The sequence below is a fragment of the Palaemon carinicauda genome, chromosome 26, assembly GCF_036898095.1.
Source record: "Palaemon carinicauda isolate YSFRI2023 chromosome 26, ASM3689809v2, whole genome shotgun sequence".
Classification (NCBI taxonomy): Eukaryota; Metazoa; Arthropoda; class Malacostraca; order Decapoda; family Palaemonidae; genus Palaemon; species Palaemon carinicauda.
The window spans coordinates 102317571-102343666 of record NC_090750.1 but is presented as its reverse complement, the minus strand read 5'-3'; positions in this window follow the sequence as shown (position 1 = coordinate 102343666).

The window sequence follows — 26096 nt, the reverse complement described above, 5'->3', positions numbered from 1 at the left end:
TTATTATTATAGTGTATGCGACCCGTCAAAAATAATAGTTAAATATTTACATACATATGCACGCAAATACACACGTACACAGTTTAACGTCTTTCACTTTCTAAAGAAGTAACTATTCGAAATTCTCTCTTTTTAACTTGATCTCACAGACCTCTCACTTTATGCCTTTTAATTAATGCAAGATTAGATCCCTCAACCTCTCCCCCCCCCACCCCACCCCAGCCCACCCCACCCCAACCCCGCCAAGTGTGTCTAACGGCAGCATTCAATTATTAGAAATATTTAAAACTTTTAATAACGGTAACTATTTGGACCTTTTACTTGGCGTGTGAGAATCATTTTGCTCTTAGTTTTTTGTTTGCAAAAAAAGCTTATTGAAACTTTAGTTTTAAGTTTATGGCCATAATATATTTAACGATCTTTTTTCTTTCTTTCTATTTTAGTAACTCTCCACCTTTGGGATTTTTACTTCAATAAACTTGGACCATTTCCAAGGTGGCTGTACAGTAGGATAATTTATAAGGAAAAAGGGCATATATAATTATAAATAAATATATATATATATATATATATATATATATATATATATATATAAATATATATATATATATATATAAATATATATATTATATATATATATATATATATATATATATATATATATATATATATATATATACTGTATACATAATGTATATATACCTATATTTATATTTGTATATGCATATTTCTATAACTATCTGAGTGGTGTTAGCTTAAAGTGTGTGAAATGGTTTGCGTAACGCCATGACCAGCAAAGCTGTACTATTCAGAGCCCCCCATCTTGGTTTCTTGTCAGCGATCATGTGAAATCTCCCATCATCACCGATCTGCAATGGCCACCATAGTAATGATAACTGGGTAAACGCCTTGGGGGCTTTACCCTGCAGTGGACTAGAAACGGCTACATTCGTTGTTGCTGGAATATTATATATATATATATATATATATATATATATATATATATATATATTATATATATATATATATATATATATATATATATATATCATATAGATATAGATATATATATATATATATATATATATATATATATATATATATATATATATATATATATATATATATATATACATATATATATATATATATATATATATATATATGTATATATATATGTATGTATGTATTCAAATAAGCCATATATTTCTCATATATTAATGTCTGGAATCTCTTAACGACCTCGGGATCAGTGACTTACCACTTGTCCAAGTGGTAAGTCACTGTTCATACAAGTTTTCCTGGACCAGGGATCGACTTCTGGCTGATCAGAAGCTGTTGTCTTTGTGCGATTTATCCTGGGGCTCTGATCCCGAGGTCGTTTAAGAGAATCCAGACATTAATGTATCAAAAATGTATGGCTTATTTAAATTATGAAAAACACGTCTAAATGTGCAAAATTTATTATATATATATATATATATATATATATATATATATATATATATATATATATATATATATATATATATATATATATATTATATAGACATACATACATACATACATACTGTAACATACACACTGATTACGTGATTTGTATGTATTCAAGCTCATGTGTCCACATATATTGAACGTAATGAATTGGCGAACATACTGTTTTAATAAACATATCTCGGGATAAGACAACAACTCATGAAATATGCCTGACGCAGCCAATTGTAATCTGAGGTCGAGGTCGCCTTCTCGCTGGTAGTTACAAGGATGCAACAATGCATATCGGGGAATAATTCCCGGTTATTGGGCGCGAATGTCGGGCGAATACATTACGATTAGCAGACGTTGCTTGGTCCCTGTACTCAAGGAGAGATACCTCTGGGTTTAATTGTTTCAATATGACGTTTTATTTAGGTGGAAGGTTTGGTTTTTTGTTGGTATTATATCATTTGTTTTTAGCGTTTTTTATAAGTTTTTTTTATAAGTTGTTAATTTTTTTTTTTCTGATCAACCTTTTTTATAAATGATTTTATGTTGAACCGGTTGATATAAATTTCGTTATATAATTTATATATGACTGATCATTTTTAACGTTGTTACCGATTTTAAAATATCTCATTTTTTTATATTCAATAGTTTTTTATATTTTATTTGCCATTCCCTTATTTCATTTCCTCTGGGCTACTTTCCCCTTTTAAGGTCTTGGGCTCGTAGCATTCTGCTTTTCCAAGCAAGGTTGTAGACTGGCTAATAATGATAATAATAATAATAATAATAATAATAATAATAATAATAATAATAATAATAACAATAATAATAATAATAATAATAACAGCAAAAGGTAAATTAATCTGATTGAATCAGATTCATACAGTTTATTTTATAAATGGAAACCTTGTAGTTGGTATATCTTTTCCCTAAGTTTGATTTTCAAATTAAATTACAAAAATCAGACTAGTTTATTCATTTACTTGATTTTCTACTGTAAGAATTTTCTCTTATATTTCTATCTTATATTTTTATTTTATTTTAGGATGTGAGAATCATATGCAGACAAAAAAAAGTCACACTCAATTCCTTTATTGTATTGATGACAATTTATTTTTATTTCATTCATTTATTAATATATTTTTCACGATGGTATAAAACCAACTTTATTCACAAAAGGGGAATAATTTCAAAATGGTTTTTGTAAATATTGTATTTATTAAAAGCCATTAAAGTTTCATTATGCCTTTCACAGTCAGAACGTTCGCTTTCTTAATTTCTTTTCGCTTTCCAAGAGACGAATATATTTTTCAGATATGGCGCTATTATAAAAGTTTTAATGGTTTTGTTATTGTTGTTACTGCAGTCATAGCTTTTATTTTATTCTAGTAATGGTAGAAAAAATAAAATGGGCTGAGAATAATCATAATTTATGCTGATACTTTTCATAACAAGTTATGAAATGGTAGTGTACCAGAGCCATTAAAAATTGTGTATATATTCAAATATGTACACATACGCAGATGCACCCCCCTCCCGTCAAGGTATGACTACACTCTCTCTCCTCCTACCCGAGGAATAGGATGAGTTGAGCGTGACAGGGATATGCAGTAAATACACACACATATATATATATATATATATATATATATATATATATATATATATATATATATATTATATATATAATAATGTATGTATGTATGTATATATATATATATATATATATTTATATATATATATATATATATATATATATATGCACATATATTTATATGTATGTGTATGTATATATGCAGTATATATATATATATATATATATATATATATATATATATATATATATATATATATAATATATTGTATATTTATATCGTGTGTGTGTTTGTGTGTATAGTCAGAAGTAGTTGCTCTTCATTATATAGGGGAAATCTTGCTGTCTTAAGATCCCTTTTCCGTTTGCCACACAAAAAATATGAAGCCTAGATGTCATAGCATCGCTATCTTTTCATTTTGATAAACGTTTAATGTGAAACCTAATTAATTACAAAGATGTTCTCGAATAATCACTATTCATACCTGCAATAGTAATTTTAGTAAAAGAAAATTATGCGCATTCTACCCATTTTTTTTGTTTACACGCTTAGTCAAAAGCATATTCTATCTATGGAGAGAGAGAGAGAGAGAGAGATGAGAGGGAGAGAGAGAGAGAGAGAGAGAGGAGAGAGAGAGAGAGAGAGAGAGAGAGAGAGAGAGAGAGAGTTATTCTTCAGACCTTCCAGAGAAGAACTCTTCAGATCTTCCAGAAATCAACTTCCTATGAGAGAGAGAGAGAGAGAGAGAGAGAGAGGAGAGAGAGAGAGAGGAGAGGAGAGAGAGAGAGAGAGAGTGGTTCTTCAGACCTTCCAGAGAAGAATTTCTCTTCAGAGAGAGAGAGAGAGAGAGAGAGAAAGATCACAGGATATACAAGTGAGCTCGTTTTTCCACAGCGACCTGTAAGCTGTTATAAAGGTCGTTGTTGTTTTCATGGAAAGGTCAGCATTGTAAAACCAAATTTGACAATGTTTGGGATGGATCAAATATCTAAAACATTTATCAGTTAGGTTTTGAATTCATTGTTGGATATTGTTTGATAGAGATCTTTATTACACGAAATATTTATGCATTTTTGTTTTTATATTTTTAGTGTTTGAAAGATTATTTTTTATTATTTGGTCTAGAAATTTTTATGTATGAAATATCACATGAGGTTGGGTTCAAGATGAATAGAAAAAAAGACATGATAAGAACGGTATATGCAATGGAAGCTGAAATATCTTTGGAGGGAGGAAGGATTATTGAGGTGGAATCATTCAAGGATTTTGGAACTAAGATCTGCAATACAGGTTCATTAGAATTGGAGTTTAGTGACAGATTGAAAAAAGCAAATCAGAAAATGGCTAGGTTAAGTAAAATTTGGAAATCAAATCACCTGAAATTATATATAAAAACCAAACTATACATCAGTTTTGTGAGATCTGTGTTACTTTATGAACACGAGTCGTGGTATAACAGTGAAACAATATCCAACAGTTTTTTAGATTTGAGAACAAAAGCCTCAGGAGGATATTGGGAGTTGAATGGCAGGACAGGATTAGAAATGAAATTATAAGAGAGATTACTCAAGTGTCCTATGTGAATAAGACAATGGTGAGGAGTAGATGGAGATGGTTTGGGCATGCTCTTCGCACTCCCCAAGAGAGATTAGTTCACCAAAAGTTAAGCTGGGCTCTACAAGGCACTAGAAGAGTTGAAGGACCCAGGCCTACATGGCTGAGGACTATGAAACGTGAAGTAGGAGATGGTGAATGGAGAGGTATTGAATAAGCTCAAGATAGAGACGACTGGTGAATTCTGACCGAGGCACCTTGCGTCAATAGGCGTAGGAGATAATTTATATATATATATATATATATATATATATATATATATATATATATATATATATATATATATATATATATATATATATATATATATATATATATATATATATTTACGTATATATATATATATATATATATATATATATATATATATATTTTACGTATATATATATATATATATATATATATATATATATATATATATATATATATATATATATATATATATATATATTATGCAGATACACATATAATATATACGCAGTAATATACATACATATATATATATATATATATATATATATATATATATATATATATATATATATATTATGCATATACACACACACACATATATATATATATATATATATATATATATATATATATATATATATATATATATATATATATATATACGCAGTAATATATATATATATATATATATATATATATATATATATATATACATACACACATATATACATGCATATCCATATACATGCAGCAAGGAAAAATATCTAGACCAAATAATATATTTTAATCCATGTAAGTATGTATGTATTTATGTATGTATAAAAAATACATATATATATATATATATATATATATATATATATATATATATATATATATATATATATATATATATATATATATATATATATATATATATATATATATATATATATATATATATGTGTATATATATATATATATATATATATATATATATATATATATATATATATATATATATATATATATATATATATATATATATATATATGTAATCTGTTGCTAGTCCACTGCAGGAGAGGAGTTGCATCGAATATAACTAACTGTTGCTCAAGTTATTGGTTTTGAAACGTTCATGACTATTACAGTTGTTGTTAATCGGAAAGATGAGCTAATATTTTATGTATTTCCATATTTAATACAGTAATTACAATATATGATATATTACTTATGCAGTTGTTTATGATATGTAACACGTCTATTCCAAAGGAAAAATTGCTCTTGTTAAAGTAATTGTTAGTAATTTTGTTTTATTGCAAAGAATTCTAAGTTAAGAATGGTTCATTTACCGAGGAAAATTTATTCTCTTTATTTAAAATTTATAAAATTAGATGTAATAAGTTATTAATTATAGAAATGGAAATTTTAGTTTTCTCAAAAAGCCATTTAGCTTCATTATTGTTCAAGTTGAAACATTATTGACGTTGATTAACCTTTGTTTTTAATACGATAATTATCGGATATCGAATATTATTGAATACCTCAATTTTTAATGGGCCATCAGTTGATTAAATTCTTAATGAGTTAATAACTGACTTTTTGAGATAGAAACTATTCATCTATTTCAATTAGAATGCCAATACTCTGAGCGATCGTTCACTTATTTCAAATGTTTGTAATTTGAAAGAAAATTCTGGAATATTTTCCATCGTTCGGTGCTCGACCTTTCCTTTTAGTAAATTCATTCCAATAAACTTTTATCATACTAAACAATTATATTTCACTGTTTTCCTTTTTAAAAGTTCAAACTTGTAACAAATGTTTTTATGTTGAACAGGCTGACAAAAGTCTTAATCTATATATTAATTCTCTATTTAAATTTTGTTAATGTCTTTTTTTTTATATATTTTTATTAAAAGAATTTCGTTTCTTCTGATATCGGTTATTTATTTCCTTATTTCCTTTCCTCAATGGGCTCTTTTTCCCTGTTGAAGCCCTTGGGCTTATAGCATCTTGCTTTTCCAACTAGGGTTATAGCTTGGCTAATAATAATAATAATAATAATAATAATAATAATAATAATAATAATATTGTTAATGTTAACCTTTTTCTAATTATAAATTTGATATAATGATTAGTTTTTTAATTGGTTTATAAAGAAATTAACGCAAAACAATTATCGTGTGGAAGTATTCTTGACCATAGAGGAAATTTATGTATCATAATATCGTAATATTAAATCAATACAACAAATGCATAAAATAATGAAAATTTTTATTTGTTAACGAGAAACATGATAAGCGAATTACCATTATAAAACGCATTTTTTTCATGAAAATTATCAGTTATATTGTTAACGAGAAACATGATAAGTTAATTATCGTTATACAACTCATTTTATCATGAAAATTACCATCAAATTGAAAATGTTAGTTTGTTTGTATATAATAGAATGATATGTTTATCTTAATTCAATTTGATAAGGTATAATTGAATAATCAAATCCTGAACAAATCAGAACACAGATATCAGAATTAATATCTTATTCTAATTCAATTTTAAAACGAATAAAAGAATAAGTTAGTTATCTTAATAGAATTTTATGACGAGTGCAGATTAAATTACTTATCTTAAGGAAATATAATAAAAATTACAGAGTAGATTACTTATATGAATGAAATTTGATCATAAATTACAGGGTAGAATACAGATAAGTTACGTATGATAATTAAATTTAATACCAATTACATAGTAAATTATAGAATAAGCTACGTTTCTTAATCAAATTTGATCAAAATTGCAGAGTAAATTACAGAATAAGTACGTATCTTAATAATATTTCATCAAAATTACTAAATAAGTTACGCATCTTAATGATATTTGATCAATTACAGAGTAGATTACCGATTAAGTTACGTATCTTAATAAAATTTTATCACGATTACAGAATAAATTATAGAATAAGTTACATATCTTAATAAGATTTGATCCCAGTTACAGAGTAAAGTACAAAATAAGTTACGTTTCTTGATGAAATTTTATCACGATTATAAATTGATTTACATAATAAGTTACGTATCTTAATAAAAATGGATCAAAATTACAAAGTAAGATACAGAATAATTTACTCATCTTAATGCAATTTGATCTTGACTTACAGAATAAGATACTTATCTTTATAAAATTTTTATCCCAATTGCAGATTAAATTCCCTAATAAGTTACTTGTCATAATAGGAATTGATCACACACAGACACACACACAAAATACGTTGCTTATTTAAATTTAGTTTGATCAAATACATCAATAAGTTATAATATAATTTCACTTTAATCGTGAATAAGAAAATGTCTCTTATCTCGTCACTCTTCGTATTTCGTTTAAATCTAAAACATTCCAAACAGTAAAAAAAAAAAATAAGTCTCTTATCTCGTTACTCTTCGTATTTCGTTTAAATCTAAAACAGTCCAAACAGTAAAAAAAAAAATAAGTCTCTTATCTCGTTACTCTTCGTATTTCGTTTAAATCTAAAACAGTCCAAACAGTAAAAAAAAAAATAAGTCTCTTATCTCGTTACTCTTCGTATTTCGTTTAAATCTAAAACATTCCAAACAGAAAAAAAAAATAAGTCTCTTATCTCGTTACTCTTCGTATTTCGTTTAAATCTAAAACATTCCAAACAGGAAAAAAAAATAAGTCTCTTATCTCGTTACTCTTCGTATTTCGTTTAAATCTAAAACAGTCCAAACAGTAAAAAAAAAAATAAGTCTCTTATCTCGTTACTCTTCGTATTTCGTTTAAATCTAAAACATTCCAAACAGAAAAAAAAATAAGTCTCTTATCTCGTTACTCTTCGTATTTCGTTTAAATCTAAAACATTCCAAACAGGAAAAAAAAATAAGTCTCTTATCTCGTTACTCTTCGTATTTCGTTTAAATCTAAAACAGTCCAAACAGTAAAAAAAAAAATAAGTCTCTTATCTCGTTACTCTTCGTATTTCGTTTAAATCTAAAACATTCCAAACAGGAAAAAAAAATAAGTCTCTTATCTCGTTACTCTTCGTATTTCGTTTAAATCTAAAACAGTCCAAACAGTAAAAAAAAAAATAAGTCTCTTATCTCGTTACTCTTCGTATTTCGTTTAAATCTAAAACATTCCAAACAGGAAAAAAAAATAAGTCTCTTATCTCGTTACTCTTCGTATTTCGTTTAAATCTAAAACATTCCAAACAGTAAAAAAAAAAAATAAGTCTCTTATCTCGTTACTCTTCGTATTTCGTTTAAATCTAAAACATTCCAAACAGAAAAAAAAAATAAGTCTCTTATCTCGTTACTCTTCGTATTTCGTTTAAATCTAAAACATTCCAAACAGTAAAAAAAAAAATAAGTCTCTTATCTCGTTACTCTTCGTATTTCGTTTAAATCTAAAACAGTCCAAACAGTAAAAAAAAAAATAAGTCTCTTATCTCGTTACTCTTCGTATTTCGTTTAAATCTAAAACATTCCAAACAGGAAAAAAAAATAAGTCTCTTATCTCGTTACTCTTCGTATTTCGTTTAAATCTAAAACAGTCCAAACAGTAAAAAAAAAAATAAGTCTCTTATCTCGTTACTCTTCGTATTTCGTTTAAATCTAAAACATTCCAAACAGGAAAAAAAAATAAGTCTCTTATCTCGTTACTCTTCGTATTTCGTTTAAATCTAAAACATTCCAAACAGGAAAAAAAAATAAGTCTCTTATCTCGTTACTCTTCGTATTTCGTTTAAATCTAAAACAGTCCAAACAGTAAAAAAAAAAATAAGTCTCTTATCTCGTTACTCTTCGTATTTCGTTTAAATCTAAAACATTCCAAACAGGAAAAAAAAATAAGTCTCTTATCTCGTTACTCTTCGTATTTCGTTTAAATCTAAAACAGTCCAAACAGTAAAAAAAAAAATAAGTCTCTTATCTCGTTACTCTTCGTATTTCGTTTAAATCTAAAACAGTCCAAACAGTAAAAAAAAAAATAAGTCTCTTATCTCGTTACTCTTCGTATTTCGTTTAAATCTAAAACATTCCAAACAGAAAAAAAAAATAAGTCTCTTATCTCGTTACTCTTCGTATTTCGTTTAAATCTAAAACATTCCAAACAGAAAAAAAAAAAATAAGTCTCTTATCTCGTTACTCTTCGTATTTCGTTTAAATCTAAAACATTCCAAACAGAAAAAAAAAATAAGTCTCTTATCTCGTTACTCTTCGTATTTCGTTTAAATCTAAAACATTCCAAACAGAAAAAAAAAATAAGTCTCTTATCTCGTTACTCTTCGTATTTCGTTTAAATCTAAAACATTCCAAACAGAAAAAAAAAAAAATAAGTCTCTTATCTCGTTACTCTTCGTATTTCGTTTAAATCTAAAACATTCCAAACAGAAAAAAAAAAAAAATAAGTCTCTTATCTCGTTACTCTTCGTATTTCGTTTAAATCTAAAACATTCCAAACAGAAAAAAAAAAAAATAAGTCTCTTATCTCGTTACTCTTCGTATTTCGTTTAAATCTAAAACATTCCAAACAGAAAAAAAAAATAAGTCTCTTATCTCGTTACTCTTCGTATTTCGTTTAAATCTAAAACATTCCAAACAGAAAAAAAAAAAATAAGTCTCTTATCTCGTTACTCTTCGTATTTCGTTTAAATCTAAAACATTCCAAACAGAAAAAAAAATAAGTCTCTTATCTCGTTACTCTTCGTATTTCGTTTAAATCTAAAACATTCCAAACAGAAAAAAAAAATAAGTCTCTTATCTCGTTACTCTTCGTATTTCGTTTAAATCTAAAACATTCCAAACAGAAAAAAAAAAAATAAGTCTCTTATCTCGTTACTCTTCGTATTTCGTTTAAATCTAAAACATTCCAAACAGAAAAAAAAAATAAGTCTCTTATCTCGTTACTCTTCGTATTTCGTTTAAATCTAAAACATTCCAAACAGAAAAAAAAAAAATAAGTCTCTTATCTCGTTACTCTTCGTATTTCGTTTAAATCTAAAACATTCCAAACAGTAATAAAATAAGTCTCTTATATCGTTACACTTCGTATTTCGTTTAAATCAAAAACATTTTAAACTTATTAAGAAAATAAGTCTCTTCTCTCGTTACACTTCGCATTTTGTTTAAATCTAAAACATTCCTAAAACTAATGGAGAATTACCCTCTCAACTGTGAATGCTCTCTTAATTGGGCTAATATTTGAAACGCCATGACAGGCGTTTGACTTTTCCATCGGACATCAAAGCCAAAGACTAATGGGATTCAAATTGATGTTTGTATCATGTATGATTTGTTCAGAAGGTTTATCTAACCTTCTCTGATTGATCCTGAAAGGAAAACGAGTCACGAAATTACTCTTTGAAGCCGAAGCAATTACCAGGGGAAATTATCTGTGCGGATTTCCGTGGGAGTTTTGCGAATAGAGACAGCTTAGTTGTTCATTTATTTGTGACACGTGACGCTCATCGATTTTGCAGGGAAATTATATTTAGGAAGCAGGAACTGTTTGATATCATTCCATAGTATATTTATGTGTGTATGTATATGTATGCATATATATATATATATATATATATATATATATATATATATATATAATTTATATATATGTATATATATATATATATATATATATATATATATATATATATATATGTATATATATATATATATATATATATATATATATATATATATATATATATATATATGATAAATCTTTCCTCGTGGCTTGCCATGTCATTGTTGTTACATGTTTCCTGGACCAGGGTTCGATTCCCGGCCGATCAGAAGCTTTTATCTTTGAGTGGTTTCGCCTGGGACTCTCATCCAGAGGTCGGTAAGAGAATCCAAACATTAAGGTATCAATTTATATATATTGCTTATTTGAATATATTATATATATACAGTATATATATATATATATATATATATATATATATATATATATATATATATATATATATATATATATATATATATACATATATATATATAAGTAAATAAATATATATATTTATAACGAGAATAACCGGTAATAGCTGGATATTAAGAATAAGAGAATGGGTCCATAGAGGTTGCAAAGGGAGCAGGGTAAGGAAGAGAAGACGATTGATTGGAAAGCTTGGAAAATTTCGGGTATAGACTGGCATAGAAAGACCATGAACAGACGTATGTGGAAGACAGGCGTGTATGGAAGGACATGTCTGGGGCCTTTGTCCTGCTGTGTACTTTTTACAGCCAGTGATGATAATATTTGTGTATGTGTATGTATGTATATAAGCGCGCATTTTTATTCTCTTAATAGTAAGGAAACCCGTAATTATATTTGCTATTATTATTATTCGATGTTTATAGGGGATTTTATCATTTTTATCTTTATCACAAAGACGCTGAACCAAAATACCGTAGACAATTTGCCTTTATTCTTTTGCACTACACTGTTAAAATTTGTCGTAATAAAACGGTAAATGTCTAGCAACATTTATTCCAGGATTTTTACCGTTCCAAAAACGGATATACTGACGTTAAGGAATATTTCGGCCAGCAACCCGTAAAAGATAATAACAAAGTAAGGTAAAATTACGGTCGTCTGTATTTTACTGAAATACGGCTGAGATTATCCGATTAAAATTTACGTTTTTTTTTTTTTTTTTTTTTTTTTTTTTTTTAACATTGTGCTATGGGAAAAAAAAGAAATGCGGTACCCCATATACCTTATGAAAAGATTTATTATATCCTTTAACAATACAGGGGTTCCATTCTTTATATTATTGTGAAATTCATTTCATATTATCCTTCTTTTCGTAGATACGAATTTATTTTTGTTTAATGGCAATAGTTCTGTAGTTGTAGAGTGTGACATGTTATTTCGAAGTATGTGGTTATAGAATGAAATTTTTTTTATTTATATATGTCACGCGAAGGATTGTCAAAAATATTTTTTTTTTTCAATTATATAATACTTGCTCAGTCTCTTCAACAATAGAAATTCCATACTAGAATGTAAAAAACTGAGGGCATAATGTATTAGTATTGTTATCGTTGTCTCTGTAAGTGATTGCATTTGTTCTATTTTTTTTTTTTTTATCTTTCCACTGTTTCCTTCGCCGTTATCATGCATTATCGCTATTATCGTTCATGCCACTTTCATTATCTAATCAATCACATTTTGGAATAAATATAGCATTTGATTGGTTTCCGACTGGTCTGTATTAATTTGATCTCAAAATCCAATATTTGACCTAGACAGAGAGAGAGAGAGAGAGAGAGAGAGAGAGAGAGAGAGAGAGAGAGAGAGAGAGAGAGAGAGAGAGAGAGAGAGAATGTTATCTTTACTGGTAGGGTTTTGGTATTAACAAAACATATATCAATTGAATTATATACTTAAAATACTTTTATTTCTACTATATGTTAATTTTGTTCTAGTCCCAAATTTATTGATTTGGTTAATTTTTTTAATTAGATTTGTCACTTCAATTAAGAATTAGTTTTTATAATTATTTTATATCATGAAATGAATGTATAATTTTTAGTAATGAGTCCTTACATTAAAATCCTTAAAAGAGAATATTAAGACCCCTATTTTATGCTGCTCTTTGGATCTTAAGAATTAATAAGACAGTATTATACAGGTCTTGAAAAACAGCTAAAAACTGTTCTTTGAACCAATCTATCTAATTACGCTTTCATTTAACCCTAAGAAAAAATTTCCTTTTCACCATCATTACCTAATTATAACCTTCATTCCTTCTTTACATCCCTGTGCGGATCCCGTTCTTCATTTGCATAATAGGAGAGAGAGAGAGAGAGAGAGAGAGAGAGAGAGAGAGAGGAGAGAGAGAGAGAGAGAGAGAGAGAGAGAGAGAGAGAGGGTGGTTATTATTTCTCGTCTGAGGGATTCAATTCTGTGAGACGAGCGATATTCTTGTTTCTTAAAGAATGTCTTAAGAGTGAATTCTTGTCTGTCGCCTGTAAGGTAAGTTTCTCATTCATACACTCATACAATGGTATGTACGCATATGTGTATATATAACTGAATTAAACCTGAAAACAACGGATATATATATATATATATATATATATATATATATATATATATATATATATATATATATATATATATATATATATATATATATATATATATATATATATGTGTGTGTGTGTGTGTGTGTGTGTGCGTATATATATATATATATATATGTGTGTGTGTGTGTGTGTGTATATATATATATATATATATATATATATATATATATATATATATATATATATATATATATATATATATATATATGTGTGTATATATATATATATGTAAAATGGATGTCAAGTTGACTCTCTCTTATGGAAAACAATTGAAATTTGGGTGATGAATTCGAAGGAACTTTTATATGGACCAAAAAGGAAAGAAAAAATGGAAATGAAAAACTTTGAGATATGTAGTCAGTAAAATATCAGTTTAGATGAGGTAGGTCTATATTTAGACAATATTTTCAAGCTAGGAATCTACTTATGTAAAGAGTCAAAGTTAGGAATCGCTTTAAACGAAATGGCTGTGGTTGAAATCTCTTTAGACCAAATATTTGAGTCAAAACGTTTGAGTTTTTGGTCTATTTAGAAGGAATGTTGGAGCTACAAATTTATTTCGACAAAATCTTGGAGATCGTACTCTATTTAGACAAATGTTTTCAGATAGGAGTATTTAGACAAAACCTTTTTAACTAGAATTTTATTTAGACCAACTTTGAGCTAGGATTTTTTTAGACATTTGAGTTTTGAATATGTTTAGACAAAACACTAGATCCATGAAACAATTTACTCTGACCATCCTTTACATTCAGATCTCCCTGGACAATTCTAATAGCCAGACCTTCTCCATCATAAGGCTCAATACTACACAGTATTCTAGAAGTTTTATTCCAGCCGTTACCGAGTTGTGGAATGATCTTCCTAATCGGATAATTGAATCAGTAGAACTTCAAAAGTTCAAAGTTGGAGCAAATGTTTTTATGTTGGCCAGGCTGACATGAGTCTTTTTATAGTTTATATATGACATAGCCACCAATGGGTGCCGGTCCCAAGCCCGGATAAATAGGGAGGGTTGGTGTCAGGAAGGGCATCCGACCGTAAAAACCTGTGCCAAAACCTTAAATGGAATGAGCCAAAATAGGGAAAGAGGTAATGCTAGGGCGTACTCCGTAAACGACGCACAGAGACATCGCCCTAACTCTGTGTTAAGGCGAGGGCTACTGCATCAGGAGCGGGTGCAGCTAAAGAAGCGAGCTCACTTTGGACTCAGAATATGTCAGCTTAATGTTGGGTCCATGACTGGGAGAGGTAGAGAAGTGGCAGACTTGATGAGAGAAAAGAGAGTAGATGCTATGTGTGTGCAGGAAATACGATGGAAGGGAAATAAAGCTAAAGAGTTGGGTGATGGATATAAGCTATATTATAGCGGAGCAAATAAACAAGGTAGGAATGGAGTTGGCATAGTACTGTCTGGTGAGCTGAAGAATGCGGTGATAGAGGTGCATAGAAAGAATGACCGTATCATCAGATTGAAGATGTGTTGTGGAGGAGAGATTCTGAATATTATAAGTGCATATGCACCTCAAGTTGGTTGCACAGAAGAGGAGAAGGGAAATTTCTGGAGAGACATGGATGGAGTAATGCAAGAACTGGAAGAACAGGAGAGGGTCATAGTGGGGGCAGATTTGAATGGCCACGTGGGAAGTGAGAATGAGGCAATTGGTCGGGTGCATGGGGGCCATGGAATTGGGGAGAGAAACCCAGAAGGAGAGAGTGTAGTGGATTTTGCTGTGTCATTTGACATGGCAATAGTAAACACATTCTTTAAGAAGAAAAGGGAACACCTAATAACTTATAGGAGTGGGGGAAGATGCTCCCAGATAGACTACTTCCTGTATAAAAGGATAAAGCTGGTGGAGGTCAAGAACTGCAAGGTTATCCCAGGTGACCATGTAGCCCCCCAACACAGACTGCTATGTATGGACTTAGGCCTAAAAAGGGAAAGAAAAGCTAAAGCTAAAGGGATAAGGAAAATTAAGTGGTACAAACTAGTGAGGGAAGGAGATAAAATGAGAGAGTTTAAGAGAAGGGTTTTGGAGGATATTGATATAGGAATTGAAGATGTTCAAGAATGGTGGACACGAAATGCAGCAGTAATGAGAAGGCATGGAAAGGAGTTGCTAGGAGAGACATCTGGTATCATATGGGAAGAAAAGGAGAGTTGGTGGTGGAGTGAAGAAATTGAGAAAGTTGTAAAAGATAAGAAGGAGGCAAAGAAGAGATGGGAAGAGTCACAGTCAGGGGATGACAGAGAGAGGCTCAGAGAGAAAAACAAGGTGGTGAAGAAGGTAGTAGCCCAAGCTAAAGCTAAGGCATATGATGATGTGTATAATGAGCTGGGGACAAAGGAAGGATTAAACAAGATGATCAAGCTATCAAAGACTAGAAATAAGAGCACCAAAGATATTACACACATCAAACAAATTAAAGATCAAGATGGTGTAGTACTGAGAAAGGAGGAAGACATTGTAAAGAGATGGAAAGAATATTTTGAACAGCTGTTAAATGAAGAAAATGATAGATTACTAAGAGAGGATGGACAGGCAAACTTTGGCATGGTAATAAGTTTCTCTAGGCAAGAGGTAATAAATGCACTGAGGAAGATGAAGAATGGGAAGGCAACTGGGCCAGACAAGATTCCTGTGGAGGCATGGAAAGCATTAGGAGATGAAGGAGTAGATATACTGTATGACCTCATGATAAAGATTTTTGAGCAGGAAAAGATACCAAATGAGTGGCGAGGGAGTATATTGATCCCAATCTTCAAAGGGAAAGGAGATGTCCAAGAGTGTGGGAATTACAGAGGTATTAAATTGATGTCCCACACTTTGAAGATACTGGAAAGGATGATAGATGCCAGACTAAGAGAAGAAGTAGAAATAGGTAAAGAGCAGATGGGATTCATGAAGGGTAGGGGAACAACAGATGGTGTATTTTGTCTGAGGCAACTAATGAAGAAATTCCGGGAAAAGCAAAGAGACCTGCATGTGGTATTCATTGACCTTGAAAAGGCTTATGACCGAGTCCCAAGACAAGAGGTGTGGAGGAGTCTGAGGGAGAGGAGGGTGCCAGAAAAGTACGTTCGACTGATACAAGAGATGTACCGTAATGTATTTACTAGAGTGAGGAGCAGTACTGGGGAGACAGAGGGCTTTGAGGTGAGAGTAGGATTACACCAAGGGTCAGCTCTGAGCCCATTTATCTTTAACATAGTGATGGACGTTTTAATAGAAGAGGTAAGGGAGGCAGTACCATGGAACATATTGTATGCAGATGATATTGTTCTGTGCGCAGAGAGCAGGGAAGATCTGGAAATGAAATTGGAAAGATGGAGGCAAGTACTGGAGGACAGAGGAATGAGAATAAGTAGATCTAAGACGGAATATATGTGTACCACCAGTGAGGGGGATGATAGAGAAAGTATTCAGCTTAGGGGAGAACAGATAAAGAGAGTTGATAAGTTTAAGTATTTGGGATCATTTGTTAATGTTGGAGGAGGTATGGAAGATGAAGTTAAACATCGGGTACAGGCAGGCTGGAACAACTGGAGAGCAGCCTCAGGAGTTCTTTGCGACAAAAGAATACCACTGAGATTGAAAGGAAAATTTCATAAGACAGTGGTAAGAACAGCAATGCTGTATGGAACAGAAACAGCAAGCATGAGGAAGACAGAGGAGAAGAAGATGGATGTGGCAGAAATGAGAATGCTTAGGTGGATGTCTGGGGTGACAAGAGAGGATCGGATAAGAAATGACTACATAAGGGGGTCGACAAAGGTGGTGGAAATATCAAAGAAAGTGCAGGAAGGGAGGCTGAGATGGTATGGACACTTGATGAGGAGAGATGAGGACCACGTTGGGAGACATACTATGGAGATGGAGGTTCAAGGAAGAAGAAGAAGAGGGAGACCAAGAAAGAGATGGAGGGACTGTGTCAGAGGAGATTTACAGGAGAAGGGGATTGATGAGGCAGAAGCGCAGAATAGAAAAAGATGGAAACGGCTCATCCGCAACGGCGACCCCATATAAAAATGGGAACAAGCTGGGAAGAAGAAGATATCTGTTTTTGACGTTGTTAATAGTTTATATAGGACATATCTGTTTTGACTCTGTTACTGTTTTTAGAATGATATATTGTTAATTTATTCTCATCATTTATTTATTTCCTTGTTTCCTTTCCTCACTGGGCTATTTTTCCCTGTTGGGCCCCTTGGGCTTGTAGCATATTGCTTGTCCAAATATGGTTGTGGCTTGGCTGTTAATAATAATGATAATAATAATAATAATAATAATAATAATAATAATAATAATAATAATAATAATTAATGAGAAAATGTTTGAATTAGGAGGATAATTAAACAGTAATTTTGCGAGAAATCTCTTCAGAAAAAATTATGCTAGGAATGTTTATAAATCTACTCTAATATGTTTATGTAAAATGTTTTTGCGACGAATCTATTCCGACGAAATTGTTTGAGCTTCGAATATATATAGTGTAAATTTATGTGTTTGAGTATACCATTCAAAAGGGATATTTAACCGGCCAATAACTGGACTACATCGAATTAATTAGATTTTGTTCAGTGGCATTATTGACAAAGGCTTCTGTGGTAATTAAAGGCTTGGTTTTCGGATTCAGCCATGCAGTTATATCGTATGGTATTATTATTATTATTATTATTATTATTATTATTATTATTATTATTATTATTATTATTATTGTTGTTGTTGTTGTTGTTGTTGTAGTTATAGGTAATTAATATATTTGTTATGATAAAATAAAAATAGCTAAAACTAATATCAGCTAAATCAATCGATAAATTTCATGAAAATCTTACATCACTCCGAGTGGTAGATTTGAGTTTTGTTGTTGTTGTTGTTATTGTTAATATCATTACTATTTGTAGTCGTAGTAGTTGTAGTAGTAGTAGTGTACGCGGTCCGTGAAATATGACGGCAAAATATTTAGATAGATATGCACGCACACACACATTCAACCCTTCCCAACCCCCTCCTCCTTTCCTAACTACAACCCGCTGGTTCGGCAATTTGTGGGAGATTGTTGTTTCCGATTGTACCTCTTGGGCACCCCTTCTCATCTGGGTATGACTACTCCCACACCTCCCTCCCACTGAGTGAGACAGGAATATATATATATATATATATATATATATATATATATATATATATATATATATATATATATGTGTGTATATATATTATATATATATACTATATATATATATATATATATATATATATATATATATATATATATATATATATATATATATATATATATATATCCAGTCACTTGCTCTTCATTATATAGGGGAGATACAATTCCGTCAACCAATTCATTATCAACTATTGTGAGATATAATATTTTCTTTTATATTCATTAACAAGGAAATATAATATTGAATTCTCAGCTATAAAATTATTTTTACTTCTATTTTAAATTATGTTTATCGCTCTTTCCTATCTTTCCCTTTTCTTTCCCCAAATTATTACTTACTTTTATCTTCATAACATCACCACTTTGTTTAATTAACCTTAACTTTTATTAGTGGATACGAGATAGCTTTAGTCATGCATTACTGAAAGCAATCTTATCATAAGTCACGTGATGGGTTTTGCTCACGCAGTGTGTTTTGGCAAACCAACTTTTAGGGGTTATTGTATAAAGAGAGAGAGAGAGAGAGAGAGAGAGAGAGAGAGAGAGAGAGAGAGAGAGAGAGAGAGAGAGAGAGAGAGAGAGAGAGAGAGAGAGAGAAAGCATGTAATATGATAAAAATATGGACAAAGAAGGATTATTTTATCAAGATAATAAATATTGAAGGAAGGGGGAAAAAGTAAATAATATAAAGCAGAATGAGAAATTGGGAAATAGGGGAAAACAATTTTTTGGGAGAGAGAGAGAGAGAGAGAGAGAGAGAGCGAGAGAGAGAGAGAGAGAGAGAGAGAGAGAGAGAGAGAGAGAGATAGAGAGAGAGAGATAATTAATTATTTAAGATGAAAAAACATAGGGAAGGAAGAGGAATAATTTTATCAAGATAATAAAAATATGAAGCCAGAGGAAACAAAGTAAATAATGAATAAGAAGCAAAATTAGAAAAGCAGAAATGAGAAATGATAGGGAAATGAAAGAGAAAATTATGTACAGATGGAAACTACTGAAATATGAATTAGCATCATGGTAAGTGGAAATACAAAAAATGCTTAAAGATGTGAAACAAAGTTAAAACGACGGAAATGCGGAAAGGAGAAATTAAATAGTTGGAACATGAAAAATGAAAAATTTAGTTTTTAAGAAAAAGGAAAATGACAAAAAAAAATTTAAAATAGGTAAAAATTTAGAAGGAAAATAGAAAATTAAGATTGCAGAAGGAAAGATGGTAAGGAATCCAAGAAAAATGGTGGATGAAATGTAATACAAAAATAAATAAATAAAGAATTGAAAAAAGTTTAACTGAACAGGAAGCTGATTTTTATTATTAGATCTTCAATATATATGCGCAGAATATGCAGCCGTTTCTTGTCCACTGCAGGACAAAGACCTCAAATATGTACAATCATGTCTGGGGTTTGGCCAGTTTTCATCACCACACTGGCCATTGCGGATTGATGTTGGTGGGAGACTTCTGCATGGTTGCTCATGGCAAACCAACCTAGTACTGGTGGCCCTGACTAGTACAGCTTTGCTGATCATGGCGATAGGCAAGCCCTTTCACCACCTTAAGATATATATATATATGTATATATGTATATATATATATATATATATATATATATATATATATATATATATATATATATATATATATATATGTATTTACATATACATATGTGTATATAAATAATATCTATATATGTATGGATAAATATGTATATATATATATATATATATATATATATTATATATATATATATATATATATGTGTGTGTGTGTGTGTGTGTGTGTGTATGTGTATTTATATATACATATGTGTATATAAATATCTATATATGTATGGATAAATATGTGTATATATATATATATATATATATATATATATATATATTATATATACATACATATATGTATGTATGTATAAATATGTATATAAACATATATATATATATATATATATATATATATATATATATATATATATATATATATATATATATATATATATATATATATATATATGTATATATATATGTGTGTGTGTGTGTGTGTGTGTGTGTGTGTGTGTGTGTGTCTTTTTTGTTTAATTTCCAATCTTATAAGTGATTACTAAACCCAAAATACTCCATCGTACCAAGTTAAAACAAATTATTTTGGGAGGGTGAAAATGAAAATGAAAAGAAGTTAAGAGACTTAATAGAATTAGAAAGAAGTTTAAACCTCCCAAGGAGAGAAATAGAAGGTAATATCATTTATTCCTCTCTAAGTACAAGAGAACAAATACGTTTAGCAACTTACTAAAAAACATTGGCTGAGTGACATGCGCATTGAGTCTTATTATCTCTGAAAAAAATAACCATTTCTGCCTTAGGCAATTCGTAGATTGGATTCTCTCTCTCTCTCTCTCTCTCTCTCTCTCTCTCTCTCTCTCTCTCTCTCTCTCTCTCTCTCTCTCTCTCTCTACCCCCTTCCGTATCCAAACACGAGAGACCTCTCTCACAAGAACACGATCTTGTAATTGCAAAAATACGGCGAAGCGCCTCCTACAAGCGGAGATGGACAGCACGTTATGCATATTCAAAGGACCAATTATGAAGGTGTGCAGTTTGCGAACATTGTTCTGGAGTGGGACACTTCAGTGACAGTTATATTTCTGTCGGATTTTTTCCTCCATTTTATTTATATTAAATCTAGTTGGTCTTGTTTCCTATCATCTACTAGTGTACGCGACCCTTTTCTAACTACAAGATCGTAGTTTCGGCTATTTGTGGGAGATTTTGGTTTTCGAGTATAACTCTCGGGCTACCCCCCTCTCACCATAGTATGACCACTCCTTCTCCCCTTCAACCGAGAGACCGAGTAGTTATACGTCTGCCAATGCCGCTGAACGAGATCAGAAAGATATATATATATATATATATATATATATATATATATATATATATATATATGCGTGTGTGTGTATATATATAGCAGATAATGGCTCTTTATTATATAGGGGAGATTTTGTAAATATGGTCAAGCATTTCCATATAGGGGGTTAGCTGTTCAACCTTACAGGATTTTGTGTGTGTGTGCGTGTGTGTGTGTGTAGGTAGGTAGTTACCCATCTCAGTCTAGCCTCAACGGATTTCTTTTGTTAGAATTTCCCAATGAATTTGTTTAGATACATCTCCTTATTTTGTACTTCATATTTTACTTAGAAGGTTAAATATTTCGTATATCTTCACTAAAGTTTTGATTGTTTCTCAAAATTTAAATCAACAATGTTTTAGAAATTTTGAATTTATTTAATGTGATTTTACCATTCTCTTTAATTCTTTATTCTTTCTCTAATAAATTTCATCTCCAGTCTTTCTTAGATTCCTTGTCACTTTCTTCCGGTTTCCTTCAGAATTTTTACTTATTTTACAATGTTTCTGTGTTTTCCTTTCGATGGTTTTTTTTTATACATTGGTAATTCATTTGTCTGCTGGTAATTTTTAATATATATACATACATATATATATATATATATATATATATATATATATATATATATATATATATATATATATATATATATAAATTTTACACACGCCATGATACAATTTACCTCATAGTTTTAGTATCATTTTTAATTTTTTGCTTACTTTTTATATTTTTTTACTTACTTTTTTATTTTATTTTACTTTTTGTATTTTTTTCCTTACTTTTTTATTTTCTTACTTGCTTTTTTATTTTTATTTTGCTTTTTGTATTTTGTATTTTTCACTCACTTTTTTATTTTTTATTTTACTTTTTGTAGTTTTTTGCTTTTTGTGTTTTTTGCTTACATTTTTTATTTTTACTTACTTTTTAATTTTTTATTTTACTTTTTGTAATTTTTACTTAATTATTTATTTTCATTTTAATTTTTGTAATTTTTACTTACTTTTTTATTTTTATTTTACTTTTTGTATTTTTTGCTTACGAGATCCACTTTATCAATCTATAATTTGATTAAAACCAGCAACATACATTTAATTGCAATTAGTAACTAAATGAACTACCCATTGACAATCGGTAATAGATAATTATAAGCCATCATTTACTGCTAATGTCAATTATACTCCAATTCAAATTAAGTGTGAAATACGAGTGGCATTACAGTAATAGTGTCGTGATTACGTGGGGATAACACGTACACACGTGCGCTCATATGCAATATCCCATGCCACACAAATACAGGTATTAATCTTTCTACCTATTTGTTGCTATCTATTAATATATATATATATATATATATATATATATATATATATATATATATATATGTGTGTGTGTGTGTGTGTGTGTTTGTGTGTATATATATATATATATATATATATATATATATATATATATTATATATATATATATATATATATATATATATATATATATATATACATATATATATATATATATATATATATATATATATATTTGTATGCATATATATATATGTATATTTATATATAATATGTATGTATTTATATATATATATATAAATTTATATATATGTATATATATATATATATATATATATATATATATATATATATATATTTATATATATATATATATATATATATATATATATATATATATATATATATATATGTATATGTGGGTGTGTGTGTGCGTGTGTGTATACTGTATATGAATGTGTCTTTGTATATATTTGAGTGTTAAATAAATAAAAATTCTATAAGAAGAACTATCTATGGATATCAAATTTGATTAGCATCTTATATTTATTATTATTGTGCATTCCAAGCATTTTAATCTATATACAAACTTTTTTTTTTTAAATTGTATAGAATAATTTTCATAACCCTCATAACTTTGGCCCATTATCCACATACATGTTATATGATTTAACGAAATCATAAACCTTTTTACACTGAAGGGGTCAAGTCCCCTTGCTTTTCACCACCCCCTCCACCTCCCCCTCCTTACCCTTGCATATATTGTCGTCCCAATTCTCATTTATTATATTTGTTTATGGCAACATCAGTTTTTTTTTTTTTTTATTTGGGGGGGGAAGTCAAGTCGATAATACTTGACATTCTCGGTCAGTGAATTATCAGATACGAACGTGTAATTCCTCGGCGTGGGTGTGTGTCTATAGTAAAAACGTGTTTGATAGTCTATATTGAACAGTAATTTCTTTTATTCAGTTATTTCCGAGTGTATGAATATTCCTATTGAGAGAGAGAGAGAGAGAGAGAGAGAGAGAGAGAGAGAGAGAGAGAGAGAGAGAGAGAGAGAGAGAGAGAAATTTCAAAATGTACACGAGAGGAATGTATATGTATTAATTAGATGCAAAACATGGAAATAGCCATTATCATTCAGGGAAATAGAAAAAGAAGACAAATATTCACTCTGCTTCTGAAGTGCAAACATCAAAAAAATAGGGAAAACCAAACCACACTTCACTTTACGTGGGATCCATTACCATCAATTGAAATAGAAAAAATAGACGACAATCCACCTACTTCTGATATCTCATCGTCATCATTTCCTCCTACGCCTATTGACGCAAAGGGCCTCGATTAGATTTCGCCAGTCGTTTCTGTCTTGAGCTTTTAATTCAATACTTCCCCATTCATCATCTCCTAATTCGCGCTTCATAGTCGTCAGCCAAGTAGGCCTGGGTCTTCCAACTCTTCTAGTGCCTTGTGAACTAATCTCTCTTGGGGGAGTGCGAAGAGCATGCCTAAACCATCTCCACCTACCCCTCATCATGATCTCATCCACATATGGCACTTGAGTAATCTCTATTATACTTTCATTTCTAATCCTATCACTTCACTTTGCCTCTGAAGTGTTGTTATCGAATGAATTAAAAGTAGACAACTCTTCGACATGCCATTGAACTCCTGTCATTCAGCCACTTAAGGAAAGAATACACTTCACCTCAGCTCAGATCCGTTATCGTCCATTGATAAAAAAATACTTCAGCTCATATTCGATCAATTCTCATCCTATGAAATGAAGAAGAAAGTTAAACGGAACCTTTGACCTATTATCATTCAATTAAATAGAAAAAGGAGCAACACTTAACCTCACTTCTATCTCTTTATCATCCAGTGAAATAGAAAAAGATACATTTCATAATTTATGGATCCTTTGACTGACCAGATATTATTACATTGGATACCTCTCCTGTTGCTAAACATATTTCCCTTGTCTACACAAACACCGAGTAGTCTTTCCTATTATTTCCACATTCTCCTCTGTCCTCATACACCTGACAACGCTAAGATTACTAAATAATTCATCTTCCCTGAAAGGGGTTAACTACTGCACTGCAATTGTTCAGTGACTACTCGTCGCTTGGCAAGGGTAGAAGAGACACTTTAGGTACAATAAGCAGCTCTTCTGGGATAAGGGCACTCCAAAATCAAACCATTGTTCTCTAGTCTTGGCCAGAGCCATAGCCTCAGTATCATGGTTTTCCACTGTCTTAGGGTAGAGTTCTCTTGCTTGAGGGTACACTCGGTTACACTATTATATCTGTTTCTTTATTTCCCTTCCTCCCTCGGCTATTTTCCTTGTTGGAGCTCTTTGGCTTATAGCATCCTGCTTTTCCAACTAGAGTTGTAGCTTAGCTAATAATGATGATAATAATAATAATAATAATAATAATAATAATAATAATAATAATATTAATATCATCTATTGAAATAAAAAAAAACCAATTCAGCTTACCTTTGATCTCTTATCATCCAACGAATCGACAGCTTATCTTCGATCTATCATCATTCAAAAATTAGACAAAAAAAAAAAGAAACTACTTCAATTTTCCTCTGCTATGTTATCGTCCAGCCAATAAAATAAAGAAAACTCACATTTTAAATATAGAAAGTAGATGAGAAAGTCATAACTTCACCTCCCATCTGATATATTATTATCCAAAGAAAAGAAATAAAAGCCAACACTTTAACTTCCCATTAATCCATTTTTATGTAACGAATTATAAAAATGACGACACATCATTTAATATCTGATTTATCATCCAACGAAATAGAAATAAAACGAAAAACATCACCTTAAGTTAAATCCGTTATCATGCAACGAAATAGAAGAAAAAAGGTAACATTCCATCCATTTCATGTTCAGTAAAAGCAGGGAAACTGCATTTTACGTCTAATC